General features: G+C 38.6%; 1 pseudogene; it reads left to right on the top strand.

Annotated features, from left to right (window-relative positions):
- Positions 1-475: 475 nt before the first annotated feature.
- Positions 476-16,238, top strand: LOC131780054 (uncharacterized; annotated as a pseudogene).
- The last annotated feature ends 2,921 nt before the right edge of the window (positions 16,239-19,159 follow it).

Here is a 19,159-nt window from a genome sequence, read left to right as displayed (position 1 = left end):
AAATGTAGGCTTATAAAGGTCCGATAAATAATATGTCCTTTTACTTTAAATTGGCCGGCCACAACGCATGGTTATAGTTATAGTTTACACGCTGCTCCGATGGATCTGAACATAGGAAATCCGTCTAGTTAGTTTTGCACACTAAGACTTCCAACATTCGTGCACTCGAGCAAAAACCTCGTGCACTCGGTTGGAATTTGACACATTGGAAGCAATTATATTCCGTTTTTTTAAAAGATTTTTTTTTAGGAATCAACAAAAAGTTGCATACCTGAAAACCTCAACTTAATAGAGGTTATTCCTCGATCGAGCCCTTCGCAACATGGACCTCCACCCGACTTGTTCATCTGCATTTTTTTTTTTTTCCTTTTCTCGTCATCGCGACCACCATCTTTCTTTGCTTGTTGTGTGTAATTGCTTGTCTTCTGTAATTTTGCAACGTTTCATGGGATTATGGTAGGGAACAGACGTCGCTATGGCTCGAGTAAAGTAATGATTGATTTTCCTCGAGGTCCCACTACGATATCCATGTTGGTGACGTCATCAAGTATCCAGAAATGGTTATGAACCCGGACTGTGGTAAAATATAAACAAACTAAACAAACCAGAACCCAATGTCAGCCAACGCCTAACTTCAGAGCGCTCCAGTTCGTTGCAGCTGTAGGTTGCTGCTGACTCAGTTAGCACAATGGCTTCTTTTGATTCTGTCCCTTATCGTAAGTGACGTTTTCACGCGGCAGACGACAGCAGTCGCATTTTCGCGGCGGGGATCATTACTTGGAAGCCAAGCGGTAATAATTCGAGCGAGGTGAGCAAGGAGAATTACGAGGGTGTACTAGGTGATATTCTAGTAAACAATATGACGTGTCAGCAAAAATATCTCTAGTGCAGATTGATTATTTCTCTACTTTAGGCTCAATGGTGTTAGCAGTTCGTGGTGGGGAAATTATTATTTATTAGACTCAAATTGGAAGGTGTAATAGCTTAGAAACAAACAGGATAAGAAAAAAAGGAAACTCGGTGTTAAAAAATACCGATTATGGGGGGGGTTTAAAATTTGCCCCTTGCCAGAATTTGTTATCGCTTTTTCAGGCTCGCCTATTTAAACCAAGATTTAGTGCAACTTCTTTGTCTAAATATTTCTTCCCCCTCGGAGTTCATGGTTTCGCTAACTAGTTTTGCAAGAATTTGAGGAATGTTGAGCGCAGGAATTTAATTGAAAATAGTGTGGCCGTCTTAGCGCATTATTTTGGAAGGGCAATTTATCGTTATTCTACAATCAACGATTTTGTAGACGGGATCAAAAGTTTTTGGCAGCAACAAAAATCGCTAAATTTTTCTAATCAAGCCTCGTATGATTAGTCGATTAGATGATAAAACACTGGCAAACTGATTGACAAGACTCGTATCTAGAAGATCCAACGAGTTAAGCCCACGAGGTCATTCTCATGGCATTTGTATATAATTTTCATAAGGAACTTTCATCGCATTTAATTAAATTGCAAACGCTGGTACCTTTAGTTTGCTAAATCTTTTTAAAAATCATTAGTAGTTGTCACTCCTAAGACATTGCTTCACCATTCAGATTACTCAAATAAACTCTGGAAATGACCTCCGGGTTTTTCTCGGAAATGATCTCAACGACTTTGATGTACTTGAACGTTTTTGCTCACTACGGAAAGGTATCTTAAGGCTTTGAAATATTTTAATTACACCAGTAACTCTGGTTTCTATTAAACATTTATCGATTCTAACTGATTCGACAAAACGCGTATCTAGGAGACCTAACGAGGTTAAGCCCAATAGTTCATAGCATGGCATTTGGATAGACCTTTCGTATCACTTTCATCACATTTAAATTAAATTGCAAACGCTAGTACCTTCAGTTTTGCTAAATCTGTTTAAAAATCATAATTATTTTGAATAGCTCGGCATGGGCTTCACCACTCAGATTACTTCAACCTCCGGAGCAATAACTTCCGGTTTTTCTCGGAAACTGTTCCTTACTGAGGTAATTTAGTGTTAACACTGGGTTGAAAACGTAAATTATCCACCGTAAGGGTAAAAAAACTGACGTTTCGAGCGTTTTAGCCCTAATCCTACTCGCTCTGACGAAGGCTAACGCGCTGCGAAACGTCAGCTTTTTACCTTTAACGGTGGCTAATTTACGTTTTCAACCAGTTGTTAACACTAAATTACCTGCTATACTCCTCCCACCGACGGCAGCACCACAGTTTTTTCCTTCGAAACTTACCCCTTTATTCAATGTCCTTAACGACTTTGATTACTTATTAAGGACAAGGTATCTTAAAGAGCTTGGAAATATGCTAATTACACTAGTCACTCTGGTTTCTATTAAAATTTCTTGCACAAATGCAACATTATCAAGCTCTTGAATGAAAGTGATTCCTCGCAGTGATGTGCACTACTTAAGGCCTAGTGAAAATAAGGCCTGAAAAAAATTCAGGCCTGTAACGGATTTGAACCCATGACCGCTGCAATACAGGGTTCAGCGCTCTACCAACTGAGCTAACAAGCCAACTGGGAGCTGTTCATGATTGGTGGTTTCTAAATAAACCGTGAAGTGATGAATAGACGGTTCAGAATACATGAAAGTCATATCATTTGAACTCACGGATTAAGACGTGAAGGAAAGTGATCCTCGCATTGATGTGCACATACTTATGCGCTGTGCACTACTTAGGCAATCTCTATGCGCTATCACAAAATCTTCTCTCGCTAAAAAGCGACTGAAAATTTTGAAGTATTCAACGTTGTTTTGAAAACAGTTACTGAATGTGTATACGGCTGCGCCTAGAGTTTTAATTCCGACCCAATCTTATTCTCAACCTTTAAAGAACTTTAAAAAATGATTTAATTTCATCCTGACTAACCTGCATTTGAATTATTTTTCTTTTGAAATCTCACTGCACTTCGTATCATTTTTTTCTTTTTTCTCTACAGTTTGTAGGGGAAATACTATGTCATATAGATTCATTTGAACTTTGAGTAGCTTTGAACTAAAGATTTTCCTTTCGTCCCTGCGATCAAAAAGGCATTTTTCAAAACTTTAGGAAGGAAAATCGTCGCTTTGAAAAATAACGGGAATAACGGGGAGCTAAATTTGCTTTCAAAGTAATTATTCACCCTAGATTTAACTCTTCTTTATGTCTAAAAGTTTCGCCAACATTTGCTCTGGTTTTACAACTAGTTTCACAAGAATTTCAAGAATTCCGAGTCGCTTGATTGTAAATGTATAGCACCAGTAATTGTCAGAGTAGCGCATGTAATACGAAAGAGCTATATGCTCAAATTTTCTTAAAGTATTAACAATTATGTGAGACAAAATGCGAAGATGACAGTTACAAATCGCACACTCCTTTTTATTACTTAAGCCTGCATGTATTACTCTCGATTAGATGATCAAAACCGTGGCAAAACTGATTTGGATGAATTTGTGTACTTTGTTAAAGCAAACATATGCGAAAATAGCGCAGCGCGCAGTAAGTTATTGCTATATCATGTCGAAAAATTTCATATTTTTACCCGATCGTATTCATCGTAAGAGATGGATGAAAGTTTTCCTTCGCTGGTTGCCTTCCATCTGCTTAATCTGCTAAACAGTGTTAATAGGTAAATGGTTAAGAAAAAAAAATACGTGGCCACTCAGATTTCTTTAACCCAAGGAGTGTAACTTCCGTGGTTTTCCTCGGAATTCCTGACAAATCGAGTTTGTGTTAGATCCTTGTTTAGTTAAGGGTGGAAAGATATCTGAATGCTGAAATTAGAAGATCCCTCGCAAGCTAAGAACACTACTGAAACTAGTTAGTTGTAACTAGGACCTGAAAAAAAAAAAATTTCAGGCCCATACGGATTTGAACCGCATGAACTCTGCGTGAGTACCGTGTGCATGCGCTCTACCAATTGAGCTAACAAGCCAACTGGGAGCTGGTCAATGAAGTGGGTAACAAATAAACATCCGAGTGAATGAAAGATTTAGATATATGAAAATTCACAAGATATGTGCACTGCAGGATGGAAAGATGAAATTAGAAGATCCTCGCAGACTAAGAAACACTACTGAAACTAGTAGTTGTAAATATACCTGAAAAAAATTTCATGGCCCAATACGGGATTTGAACCCATGACCTCTGCGATAACCGGTGATTATTCAGGTCCTTATTTACAACTACTAGTTTCATTATGTGTTCTTAGCTGCGAGGATCGCTAATTTCATCTGTTCCACCGCAGTGCAAATATGTGAATTTTCATATATCTAAATCTTCATATCTGAATGCCTTAAAAATTTACTAATTACACTTGTCACTGTAGTCTCTATTGCACCATATTATCATGTAAAACGCACCTATGTAATTTTAAATTTTCGAGAGGAGAGTAAACTTTGAAATATTAAAAACTTTGTGTGTTGTTCCAAAGTTCTGAATGCTTCTGGCTGGCGTCAGCGTGTGTTTAAACTCTTTCCCTTACCTAACGTTTTAAGAGGCAGTATAAACCTTGATTTAACTTTTGCCAGTCTGGATATTAACTCGTATAGTCATGCAATATGCGTTTCCTCTGAAAGCTACTTACTTCGACTTATTTGTAGCGGTTATTTAGGGACTAAATATATTTATAGAGATAGATGTATTTTCGTCTTTTCACGAGCGTGGAGAAAAGAGAACATTCGAGTCCTCATAGTGCAATCATACCTCGGACTCGGAGCTTCGGATTCCGCGCTCCCGATCCGTTCCGATCCTTTCGGAACTTTCCTGAAGTTCGATCCTTTGTGGACCTTGTTTGTCCCATTTTTTTGCGCTTAATCGAAAAAATAAAATTCTTTTTCATTGCCGAGCTCAAAAATCTATTATATTTCTTATAATTGTAAGATATTTATTTAAAAATCATTGTCACAATTGGTTTTTGTTATTCATTCAAAGGCTTGACGAAACGGTAAAACTTACTCAGTTTAAATATTCAAAAGTTAAAAGACTCTTAGTTAAATTTCCTAATTTACCTTCCTTGGCGCTTTTTCCTCAGTAAATTAAATTCCTAGTTTATTCTATAGTCCACCCCAGCAGACGATCATATCTACTCTCTTACAAATTAATCTAGTAATCATGTTTACAAAGTCTTTTGCGTGGAACCTGGAACCTTATCACTGTTAAGCTTTATTTTCAAGCTGCAGTAAGCAGGACCAATGATATGCGTTTAAATGGAAACAGTCCGCAGCTATGGATGAAAGTTTGAACCTGTTTCAGGTGCTTTTTAACTTATCGGCTGGGCTTCCGAAGATCCTTTTCCAATTCTGATTACTTACTGCGACAACTCGATGTGTCCCGCAAATCAAAGCAATCGTAGGAAGTGGAGACAGCTGGAGAGGCAAGTCACGACAAAAGATATTATTTTAGCTTTAACTGTGGCATGACAACGGGATATCATTGCACCGATTTTCAGTGTTCAGGAGGACTGGACACAAGGGGAAAACAGTTTTGAGTATACTTTCTCGGCTTGAAGGACCCCTGGCTGATTAAGTGGAGGTAAGCAAACATGGCTTTTACCTTGTCAATAATTTGTGAGCTATCGTGTCGTTTAAGCAACTCCTCTGCATTTAACCCATACACATTTCATTCTAAATACGCGAGAAACGAAACCTCGTTGGTACCACGTAATGACGGTATCCCGTCCGGATTTCCCCTGTGGAAATCATTATCAAAACAACAAATATGAGAAAAGCAATTTTACACGAGGTTGGACAAAAAAGCACGAATTGTTTTCATGCTCTACTTTACTTTTCCATTTCCAAAACAGAGCCCTAATATGTGTCTACGCGTTAAAAAAAATCTGGATAGTATATATTGTTTAAGGGAATCCACTCGTGAACAATTTCTAATGATACCTATAGCTGAAATCTAATCCGATATTCCTAGTTATTTCAAAGTCTCCTACTGTAGCTAAACTTCGCTTTTAGTGTTTAGTGCGAATTAGTGTCAGTATGAAAGGTCATAATGTTAACAGATAAACTCTATCTAACTTTGTTTCGCTGGCTTCATCCAGTTATTCAAGTTGCTGTTGGATCTCATTAGCGAATGGGTAGGTAGTAGTTGGCTTCTCATCGACCACTGGTCACCAAAACCCCTGACAAGGCTGCAGGATAACTGAAAAATCAACTCATCTCCGATCTCAGGCAATGGCTCCCATCGTTCACGACACCAGCAAGGCTGCCCAAAAACAATCACTATTCCCGCCGAGGACCTCGATGTTGAATAAAGTTCGCTGTCGATGGTCGAATTGGCTATTAACAGAGAGTGTGGTGGTGTATGTCAAAGCTTTCAAAGCGGCGCTTTGGAACGAAGTAAGTTTAGCTGACGTGTTGAAGAACCGTTAAGGACCCTTCAATCATAGGTTTCTTTTGCCTTTTCAAAGGTTTTACGCGTACAATTTTTGAACTTTTTCGATTGCAAACTGTAAAATGTTTTTGTCCTTTGCTCTTTTTCGACAATGTTATCATTGCTTTCTTTTATGCTTTGATCTTACCAGCACCGAGCTCAGACGCTTCTCTTGTACTCCCTGTTCTTTCAAAGAGGTATTGCGGGAGGGATGTTTTTAAATGCTTTTTTTGGAATAATAACGTTTTGGAAAGCCGAGTTTGTTCAAACTGCAGTACTCGCTACGGATCAACCATATCCTCACAAGAATACCAATGCAATCATTAACTTCAAAATGATATCGAATTTTTATCTTGGTCACATCGATCGTGACCAACACAAAGAAACATCTTTAATTTGAATTGGTCGGGATTTTCTAAATAAAAAAGGTTATTTTTTTGGTTGCATTGCATCTTTCTACATGTTGTAAACGTTACTTTTTTATTTGATGTGAAAAGGGGAAATGCACTTTGAGTCTCCCTAGCAATATAGCTCTCGGTTGGCATGCAGTGGCTATTACCTTAGAAGATTACCCAGCTTCAACGACCAACTTCCAAAGCGCCACTCCCTACAGTCATGTGAGCCTGCAGTTTCTTGTACACGTGAGTCCATCTTCAGGGCCGTGTAATAGGGCTCCAGTCCTAATAGGCCAAAGTCCAAACGACGGATCTTGTGAGGAAGTGTCAAATGGAAACACATTCAACAGCGTTATTGAAGCAAAACAGATCGACTCCTCCAGAAGGTATGTGTTACTGTTGTACCCTTAACATGCTAAATCAGGTTGATATGATAGTGACACTTTCAGTTGAACATTAAAGGAATGTGCTTATCAGACTTCAGAGCATTCTTCTGTTGAAATATTGCAGAACGCATAAGAACAATCTCTTTTTCTGTAACTGAGAAGGATAGGGCAGAGGTCATTTTTTGACAACAATGCTCCTACTTTGTGCATCGTCAAATTAATGTCAGTGTTTTATAAGCAGGCAATGAAATAGACAAAGATTCTCAACTTACCCATTGCGTTTGGATGCATTTCAGTCTGAAACAGGTTACGGAAAATCTTGATCTGAAATCTTGGGTCCAAAATTGTACAAGCCCTCTATAAGGCGACCTAACTCACAAACATGTTTTTTTTGAAGTAAACCAATCACCTTCCGCCCTGAGCTTCACAGTAGTCCTGATCAGTAAGGAAGAATGTGAAAGCTTAGTTCCTTTTCATTTTTTATTTTTTCTACTCTATTTTAGCATTGCAGAGATTATCACTGTCACACCACTTTATATGGTTATTTCTGGCCTCCTGAATTACACTGATTCGATCGGGGATACAGTATTCTACAGGAACGCGTCGTGGAATCCGCGATTGTCTCAGAAAGGACGACATATCTTTTGTTTCAAGGCAGTTGACAACTTCGGGTGGGTCACTTCAACAAAATTGTTATAAAATCGCCTTCGCTTTTCTTTAAAAAAGGTACTAATGCATATTTGCAGACTATACAAGGTCTTTCTCACTTCTCACATGTTTCCTGGATAACAGCTCAGTGATGGATCTAGGGGAGGAGCCCAGGGGACCCGACCCCCCCCCCTCCCTTATTTTGGGTTAAAAAAAAAAAAAAAAAAAAAAAAAAGAATCGCAGAAGGAAGAAAAACCGGCAGGTCAAGCTAAAAAAAACAGGTCCCCTCCCTTAGCTCAGGTTCTGGATCTGCTACTGCCGGGCTGGCTCAATAAGACTCGATGATTTTCTTAAATGTCTACTTTGATGTAATCTTATTTATGTGCAACAATTCGCATTTTCAGAATTGAAAGCAAGCAAAGATGTATCACTATTATCGTCGGATCAAGTAAGCTTGCATTTTTAATAGTATTCTGCTGGTTACTCCGTGTCTGAAATTAAACAGTTGATTCGAATTCATACGCGAAAAATTCTCATGCACTGCAGGCCTGATTCTAATGTCCTTTCAATGTGATTCTTTTCAGACAGCACTCCAAATCCGTTATTGTACTCCCGTGTTCCTGTGGTTCCTCGTTTGTCATGGCCGTGGTGGTTTGGATTTGTGGACTTTAACATAACGTTTGACCAACAGCATTTTATATACTGAGTTGAATTATACACGTATTTTGATGGGTTCTAACTTATAATCTATTCAAGGACAGACAGGCAGATGACGTCAACAAAAAGATTTGGTTGCCATGGTTTTGCACAATAAAAGATCACAGAACACGTCAAAATGTGGTGAGAACATCAGTGACACACTCAGCTCCGCCTCAAATGCCACTTTTTTGTTCTTACCACGTTGTGACGTCATCTGTAATCTATTTCTGAACATACGCTCGGCAACAAAGAATACTTTTTATAAAGTATTTCCAAAGTAAAAATATTTTTTGTTAAGTATTTCCAAACTACGAAAACAATGGCCGTAATTCCACGAAAGCCTCTTTTTAAGCTTAACTGCAAACGGCTAACTAGTTTGTTTCCATAACACAGATCAAAAGACCACGTCATTCCAAGTTTATAAGGATCGTCTTGGAAAATCACCTGATATACAAACTTGACACACGCTCTTCGAGTGAAGTCACCGTTGATAAATTCAGCCTTAAATTCCGCCTGCCGCAAGTTGTTCTCAGCATGCGAGGAAATTATTCTATCACCATGGACCGTGGTGTTGTCGTGGGCCTCGGTTGTACATCGGATGGTCCGCCCTCACCAGGCTTCAGCTCGTTGAAAGACTGGCCATTTGATGTTGGAGTTTGTTCTAAGGGCACTTACATGGGTCAGAATAATCAGTGTAGTGGTAAGAACATTGCGTTTTGCGTGGAGTACCACAGGGGTACACTATGCTCTTACTTATTTGCGATCCTTTTGAATCGTATTCATCTTTAACCACTCTTGCCCCTTGTTGAATCAGTGTTGCCTTCCGTAGAATAGGAAGATGATTGAGCGCGGTAGAGGGAAAAGGAAAAGAAATCATTCATTTTGTCACGAGTGCGGGGCAAAAGAAAACTTTGAGTTTCCCCATGAGAAATCGAACCTTAAACGTTTATTCCTATGGTCCCATGTTAAGCCTTCTTGAGATAAGTGCCGTTGTGAAGCCGTTTATTCGTCGTGAATATCCTGGTACTTAGACCTTAAGGATATGCTACTTGGCAGGTCACGTGTTCTCTAACTTGCTAGACGAAGTCTCGATTAAGATAAAAGGGTATAACAAGGTCGCCAGGTCATATGTTTGTTACATACCATTTACGATTATGAGAATTAAATTTGTTACAAGTCGTGAGAATTATTATGTTCTAATTTCACAGTGAGAGGATGAACCTTAGTTTGGGTTGCTTTTTTTTCTAGACGTAAATGAATGTTCGAAGGCGCTGTCCATTCTGAGTCGCAAGAAACGAAGTCATCGGTATTGGCGCTATTACACTTCTGTGCAAGGTAGGTATATGTTTTACCGCATGTTATTTGACACATCTCAGTTGTTCTTTTTTCGGAGGAAAACTAACGAGTTTCTCTCATTTTATTTGACAGCCATGGCATCAAGTATGCCCACTACTAGTTTTTCACCGACGCCAGGTAATTCAGCGGTGTTCAGTTGTAATTAATAAGGAGCAGTAATTGTTGCTTTTGGTGGTTATTTGTACCCTGAGGGCCTGTTTACATTGAGGTAGGGTACCCCAGGTATGTGAGGTAACCCGCCTAAACCGTGGTCGAAAAATAAAACGCGTTTTCATACCATCTTACAACCCCGGTGTGCTGGGTTACCTCATCTACCTGGGGTCCCCCACCTCGATGTAAACAGGCCCTAAGAGGCAAACTCTTACATAGACTTGTGTGAGGCATTAAACTGTCTTATTATTTCCATTTAGCTTTTGCAGTTGCTGCTACTTCGTCGATTTCTGGTAAGAATAAATTTTATGTCGAACTCAGTATTAAGAGAAAAATACAAAATGAAAGAAAATTGAAAATAGAAATGTCTATGGAGGGAACTTTTTGCTCTTGGCTTGAAAAGTTGGCATGGTTGTTAGTTCACAAGACTCTGAAATCTCGAAAGGGGTCGGCGTTCGAATCCTTGCCCATTCATTGTACTGTGCTCTCGGGCCAAGGAAACAATGCCATCTTGCTTGGGCGAGGCACTTTATTCACAACACCCTTTCCCATCAAGGGGTATAGTTGTGTTCGGGTTTTTGTCAGGGAAACTTCCGAAATACTCTTCAGAGGGAACATTTACAGTTACATTTTCAGGAGAGATAACACTGCTCCTAGTAACTTCAATCTACGTCAACCGAGAGAGGTTAAATTGATCCACTCATGTGACCGCAAATTGCTTCTCAAGGACTTCCCTGGTCTAATTTATCTCAATCTTTGCATAAATGTACGATGTAATATACTATCTTCTTTTTGCCATGAATTATCATATTACTAGTGGTGGATGGCAAGACTCTTAAGGTAGGAACCTTCCAATCTGATCTATACTTCCTGTTAACAGGAGCCTGTTCGCATTACCTCAACCAAAAATTGTCATATCCCTTACATCATCATCACTATCATAGTCTGTCAATAGTTATCATTATTTTATAATTCTGTTCTCTCTTTTCTTTAATTTCCATCGACGTCTTAATTTAACGTCAGATCTGAACCTCAGGTAGTATAGAAGAATAATGTCCTTTTTTTTTACCAGGTGCCTGTTCATATTACCTATACCAACGAAATGGTCGATTTACAAGCCCAGGCTTTCCATACCGATACTCAAATAATCAGCATTGCACCTGGTCAATTGAGGCTCCATATGGCTACTACATATATCTACAATTTGGATCATTTTATCTTGAGAGACGCTACGACTGGGTCGAAATATTTGATGGGAGCTCAGCAAGCAGTACAAGAATTAAAAGGGAAAGCGACCGTCAGCCATCTTGGGGAGTGTATAGCAGTGGAAGGTTTCTTTTTGTGAAGTTCACTTCAGACGGGAGTATTTCGCATTCAGGCTTTTCTGCTACTTACCGGGTTGTACCACGTGGTAAAGAAACATTTATGCCTGCCTATCCCTTCATATTTGTTAAAACGTATTTTTTTTATCAGAAGCCAATGTCTTTCCACTTGATTTATTTAAGTCTATATGAAAAGAAAACTGCAAGAAAGAAAATATTGGGTGCTACCCAAAGGTGTACGTGTGTTACCATTTATCCAACTGTTATTGAATAATGTACTGTAATAAGCCTGAAATTCAATCTCGTACGATATCAAATGGTTGAAAAATATTGAGATGGCTGATTGTTTGATCGATGTTTTTGTGACACATTGGGCACCTATTCATAAATTAAATAAAATGATGTAATGGCTAACCCTCCCCCCCCCCCGACCCCCACCACCACACCCTTAAATCTCATCATACTTTCAGATAATTTTTCCCAGGGACCTCACCCAAAACATACAGTCGAAAAATTCGTGACCCTTCTCAAAATCACCATGTCCTTCCTTGATCTATTACGAGTTATAATAAATCACATACTCTTTCCTAAAACTCAGCCTCCAATGTCCACCAAGTCTATGCTTCAACTGTTCTTGGATCGTGTTATGGAAGCGGCCTCATATCCTCTCCACCGCCCACACGTGGTTAGTAAATTCAGTCAATTTGTTAATATATATCAGAGGCTTAAAAGTGAGAACTAAGTATTTAAGATATATTGCGAGGGAACGAGAAAGAAGCGACTTTTCTTAATTTATTAACACTATTAAACTCACATTTTACATGTTTTCGATTCAGCTTCCTGTTCTTTTTTAATCATATCGAGATGAAGGTGCCAAAGAACCATTTTTAAAATAAAAAATATACAAATATTTCGGGATCCCACAATCTCTTAACACGGGAATACAAAATAGTTCGTATGTTTGATCCGGCTAAACGGTAGAAAACATTCCCACACCTTAAGATAAAAAACTACAGCCAAATTTGCTGATGAAATAAACTCAGCGTAATGTTCAATTGTCAATAATCTCAGATTTGATGTACGTAAAGAACAGTTACTAAATATGATGTGCTTGTCTATGTTCTATAGCGATATCTCCAACCAGGTCGTCTGGTCATATTCCATGGACCGTGTCCGCTAATGGTATAATTCTTGATATTTCTATTTCCCTTAATGCTGGGTGGATATTGTAACGAATGATATTTGAAAGCCTTGATTTGAGAGCATGTGTTGCTTTATATTTTTGGCCTCTTTTCTTTGGTTAGAAATATTAGTCATTGTTAAAGAATAATTTGTAAAATTTGTCTCTTAAGAGTAACGTGACTTCCCATCAAAAAAAAGAGTTTCTACGTATCTATAGTACTAAGAGGTCTTAGGTCTTACAAACTTTACTCGTTTTCAACGCTTTTTTTGCTTATGCCCATTCTGGTTATTAATTTTTATTTTTCTAGCATTTCTTTCTGTTCCCACTTGCGCTTGAATTTTTATTTGCGTTTAACAGTCATTGAAAAAATTCAACCGAATCGCTTATTATAATTTTTTTTCAAACGCGTCCCGTCAACTCCAGTGATGCGTACTTCTCCTAACGTGATGACATCTTCACACACAAGTGCCAGTGAGTGTCTAAATTGTTCAGTCAAATTTCAATCCAGAGTCGGAGGCGAAACACAGGAATCGTAATTGATCAGTTTCTGCGAGTCCAGCATAATGAACACACTATAAGTTGGAGTGACAAACTTGCCAGAACCAATAGAAGAGGCTGGTTAAGGCGTATAAAAAAACTTTTTTCAACACCTTCTGCTTTTCTCTCTCCCTCTCTCAGACTCGTTGAACATAAAAGCAACGGTTGTTACAGTAATGCCTGTTGCGTCCAGTACACCATTTGTGCTACACCTACCCGCTAATTGCCAACATGACTGTGTTAACACATGGGGAAGTTATTACTGCACTTGCCGTCAAGGTTACAGATTAGAGGCGGATGGGAAAACATGTCAGGGTAAGTATACAGATCACGGACTACTCCATTATCCTTCAATATCCACCGACAGTCTCAGTTATGCCAAACAGAGTAAAACAAACAAGACTTGATTCCCTGGTCACAGCTTACTGCATAAACATCATTACGTGAACAATGTTTGTTGCAGTTTGTACCTAACATTACACCAAAATTATAAGACTCGCACACACTGCATCGTAAGGTATCAAGAAGAATTGGGGGAAGTGGGCAAATACGGTGACGTTATTTTTAGATTCTTTCCTTGACATTATTGTACCTCTGACGTCGCTTTTATTCGATTAAAGGATACTTCTAAACAGAAATAAGCTGTATCTTGCGCCAAAACGCGAAATAATTTCGCGAAAACGGCGTAATTTAAGCGTCGTAAAATCAATACCCACGTGCACCTTGCTAAAGGAAAATGCCGCGAAAAAAACTAACTCATCTTTAGCATGAAAGGCTTGCTATTGTTGAATACAATTGCAGTTAAATTGTTCCATTAGAGATTTTGAAATTATGAAGCTCGCATGATTATTCGCACAGAAATGATCCATTGCAGGAATCTATTCAACTTCAATCATATCCAAAAATAAAAGGAGATTCTTGGGATTTTCAGAATGCGCCGTTTTAAATTTGGTAAAATGTTCAGAGTTCAATTAATTAGCTCACCTTGCTTCTTAGGAATCTCACGATATTTTATGTTTGTAATTACTGATAGATATAAACGAATGCTTAACTCAAAATGGCGGCTGCACCCACCAGTGTGTGAATATCCCAGGAGGTCACTACTGCAAATGTCCCGAGGGTGTAACAATGGGCTTTGATAACAAGACTTGCCATGGTAAGTATATTATTCTAAATTGTGTGCCAACTATACTCTCGTAAAGTTACTGTACCTGAGCCGAATCGCTTTCAATTTCTTTTCATCCTTTTAGCTGAAACTCAAACCAACATGGAGATCATTACAGTAGTGGCGGCATCCGGCGGATTTTGCCTTCTTCTTGTTATCATTCTCACTATCGTCGTCATTCGAATCAAGAAGCGTCTCAAAGGAGCCATCGCAGATCGCAACAAAGTCTACGCCATGGAACAGTGTGGCAATCACGTCAAGGAAGACAACAGCAACAACTTGGGTTTCGTTCAGGATGACGAACTGAACGAGATGGGGTACAAGCCGATCATTATGAAACCGCGTGCTCCTGATGCCGTTACTTCGGAGAGAGCTTGATACGAAGAATGGAGTGTTTCCTGAGGGTCTCTCCCATCTTGGATGTATATTAAGGACTGGAATGCTCGTGGGAAAATGTTAATTTCACCTCCAAAAAGGAGACTGATCTGGATATGGCTAGCGCATCAGTTTTTTTGGCCCCAAAAGATGTCAATTAAAAATCTAAGCAATCTCATAGCAATGTTTTTTCTTATTGATTGAGACTACAAAAACAGCGCGACAGCTTTATTTAATGCCTTCCGAAGAAATCTAGAGCGGGTACATCGACAATTAACTATTTTAGTATTTCTGCTGGGATACCTCCAGTGATGCAAAAATCTGCTTCTTCATCCTTCCTTAAATTACGAGCATTCCAGGTCCTCTCATCGTGTTGGAGACCCACAGGGAATACTGATTGCTTGTTTCCCATTAGTAATATAACTTGCACATGTGGCTGCTAGTGGGTTACTTTTTTCACTTTTTTCTTTTCCAGTTGTACACACAATTTAGATGCTTCTCTCAAAGCTACAATTCTGCTTTAGAGAAAAAGGCATGGTGTGTTGCAGCCCGATGTATTTTTATTGTGCGTGTGCTTTTCTTAATCAGACTGATGTTCAGACGATGAAAATATGGCAGGCATAAGTGTTTGCCATCATCACTTAGGTAGCTTTTTCGTAGAGTTTTACTACATGACCCACAGAAAAAAAGGAGCTTTAAAAATGTATTGATGTCGTGTAGTGGAGTTGTGCTATTACTTGAGGCGAATATTAATCATCTGAGTGTGCCTCTTTTGTTGTCATCGCTAAGATTATTAACGGGTTTTCTTGAATATTTAGCATATTGTATCCGCTTATATTACGGGCTGAAATAAGGAGAGTGCTCAGCTTAACATTTTGAGTTGTCATTCATACGCCGATTGAATGCAAACAGGATGGAAGTTTGAAAAAATCTGCAAAAACTCATTCTTTGCTCTAAGAAGAATGTTCAATAATTTATTCCTTCTCTGTCTCTATGTTCTTTCTTTGTCCGGCTTAAATGTTAATGATACTCAAAATTTTGCCAGAGTTTTAGTTTTGTTGAAACAACTATTTTTAGCCGATAAAAAATTGCTTACAAAGATAATTTCAATCTCATGATCACTCCATCTGCTGGGTTCGCTTTATGTACCGTGATGTTACCAAGGAAAAAAGACGTTTTGATGAGTGGGAGATAACAGCGAATAACTGTCTAGTCATCGTGAAAACGCATGGATGAATATAGTATAATAACAGCACCAATATATCATAGACATAGACTCCAGTGCATTGAAAACACGTATAAATTCAAGCTGCACAATTTCTTACAAAAAAAATTTCAGGATGAATTTCTATCTTAGCCGTTTAGGTAACATTAAGTTAAAAAGTTGCGAGCTTTATTATCAAGCAAACCAGTGATCTGTTTTATGATCAAATAACCTACGCCCTTTGACATCCATTTATGGATATAAATATAAAAGCGATCTTCGCAATAATGAACACTGTTTAAGCAGTAGTGAAAATGAGAACTGGAAAAAAATCAAGCCTGTTCGGGATTGGCACCCATAACCTTTGCAATACCGGCGCAGTGCTCTACCAACTGAGTTAACAAGCCAACTGGAAGCTGGTCATCATAATAAACCCGTGAAGTGATGAATAAATGATTTTCATATACTCACAGTCATTTATAGATATATTAGGTTCATGACAAGCAGTGTTAATGGAATTTTCAACATCATGATTCTCATTATCATTTAATTAGATTTTAAGAATTCTTTTGGTTAAAAACTTTTCCTCCCTCATCCCCAATATCCCTCTAATTTTGGCAGTTCTCTCATAGTTCTTATAATCAATTTACTAAAATTAGCAAGAAATTGATAGGAATTACTGAACGAGCTCGTGCTGTAGACCTCAAGAAAATCTACGGCTGAGTTTCTGGTCCCACTAATCTTTTCAAAATTTAAGCGACTGATTTGTACCAAAAAAGTCGGTAAATAACGTTTTGCTACGATCTGTTATATTAGCTATTGAGTATAATGAAAATAGTTTGAACTTGGATCTCTACTTATGATATAGGCCAATTATCATAAGATTATAAAACTCACAATTACTCGTCGAAGGCAAAGTGAATGGTCCTCGAGACACACAGCATAGCAACGCAAATGTAGAGCTTACAGCAGTAATATAAATACAATAATCTTGAAAGATTTAGGAATAATGGGCAGAAAACATGGTGATCCTTCCTCAGAAAACCAGCGAATGTTACACATTCATCCCTAAACTTAAGCTGATTGAAAGATAGGTAACCTACAGATGGCGAATGTAGAGATATTAAAAACCTAAACGTCATCAGTATGCGGTTTTAAATTCTTAGCCGTAATATTTGTTGGCAATCTATTTTGTTAATTTATTTTTTATCGAACGGACAAAAGAAAACTCTAGAAAAGGGCGGAATTTTCGACGCATTGTCGGTAATTTGACTAGAGGTGCAAACGTCTGACGTTACTGAAAATGGATGTTTTTTCACTGCGGTTTTTAAAGCTGAAGCAGCACCAAACGGTATTTCAACTAAAGGAGTTTCTTTCGCTCGAAAAGTGGAGGTTTGTTGACAGTTGTAGGATATAATCTCTAGATAATCTCATACAGTCTTATAATCTTGTACACTTTGAAACTTATATTTGTCGGGCAGAAGCTCAAAATTCGGGAAATTGATCATGTACATAGCTCCTTCTCGAGTTATTTATCTTGAATGATTTAATTAATCTAGAATTAGATTTTTCTGACTTTCGATTGCAAACCGTGTCAATTTTCTGCATTGATCATTAGTAAAAGGCGATCCTTTTTGGCTTATATTGCTAAACTAATAATCGGTGGTTTCCGGAGCATTGAAAGCTAATTCACACGTCGCTAATTGTTCTTTGCAATGAGACAACCAAGCACAATTCGAAACTTGACCGATTGATCAATGCAGGGATCTTTCAGGCCATGGTCCCTCTATATCCTATCGGGCCTTGACTGATATTTCCAATGCTTATGAGCTATTCGTTAACAACAAACTCTTTGACTTTGAAAAGATACTCAAAAGCGTAAATCCTAAAGCCGGAACTAAAAGTTCAAACAAATTCCCTCATTTACGGTCTGATCCCTATAACCTGAGGAAGTTTTAGCACAATTTATCGAGTGTTTAAAAAATTTGTCCAAATCATCGATCTCGGGTTTAACGTTCACTTTGTGGTTTCATTTTTTTCTTTTTGAATAACTCCATATATAATTACCATGACTAAGAAAGTCACTCAAGATGATCGAGTCAATATCACAGGAACCCGCCTATGTTACTGATATCCTCCAAAGAATTGACATACCCCAATGTCTTTCGTAATTACAAAGAATTCCGTCCGCACACGGTATAATATCAACGTACACCTTTTTTCAAATCACGCTCACCATTAATTTAATAAAGTAAACCTTTTTCGGATCCGAAATCTCGGCAGGACTTTGTTCTACTCTTTTACTTTCTTAAAAAAAGAAACTACTCCATTATTCACAGAGAGTTGTACCCCGAGGTCTACTAATTCTATCCTGACTTGTGTAACACTGATTGACTATGATATTAATTTCATCAAGAGATCATCAAATTTATTTACAAAGGATAAGTTAGGTATGGCTGCAATATTGATGTTTTCACAGATTCAAATGGGAAAAGCCAATTTAAGACAGAAATATACCGTAATACCTAGCCCAGTCTCCTACAAGGTTCATAGGTAAAAAGTAATCTAACAAAAATTAACCAACCCATACGCTGAGAAAGCTCTGAGATTCCCCAATGGTAGTTTTCTCAACATGTCTTACATCCGTTATTAAAAGGGTGCCAAACCGAGAATCTACAGCGGAAAATAAACGGGTAGTTTTACACACCAGCTTTTCTGACTACGGGCTTTAATAGGGGAAAGTTGAGCAAACCACACTATGCGAGAAGCAATGCACTGACCCTAAGGATACAGTCATTATTTATCCCCGGGGTACTGGAGTATTTTGGGGATCACCTGGTTTTCAGAAGGAACTAAAGGGAGGGTGGGGGGGGTAATTGGTCATTAATAATAATAATAATAATAAAGACTTTATTTTACGAGGGTAACACATAATAGCATAGCTAATAAACTTGTGGCCCTCACTCAGAAATAATTACACCCACCCAACCCAACCCAGGGGAGGACATCCATCACACAGTAATCTCGTGCGTGGGAAATTAACGTCTCCTACCCCAAACCCTGCAGGAGACGGGACCTCCGGCTTAACGTCTTATCCGAGAAGACGAAGCAAGGTGAGTGAAGCGACTTGCTTAAGGCCACAACGTAGTGCCCCATCCAGGACTCGAACCCGGGCCGTCCGACCCAGAGTCCAGCGCTCTGACCACTGGGCCACTCACGCCTCACGTCATTGCTAAAAGAGTATAAAAGGGAAACTAAAGAAAATTGGGATCAATATTTGTTTCTGGGCAACCGAGCTCGATATCGATTTGTCGTACTCGATTACCATTCCTGCTCGATAAGCAAACGACGT

This window comes from Pocillopora verrucosa, chromosome 4, assembly GCF_036669915.1.
Source record: "Pocillopora verrucosa isolate sample1 chromosome 4, ASM3666991v2, whole genome shotgun sequence".
NCBI lineage: Eukaryota > Metazoa > Cnidaria > Anthozoa > Scleractinia > Pocilloporidae > Pocillopora > Pocillopora verrucosa.
This window is presented reverse-complemented; position numbering and strand designations above follow the sequence as displayed.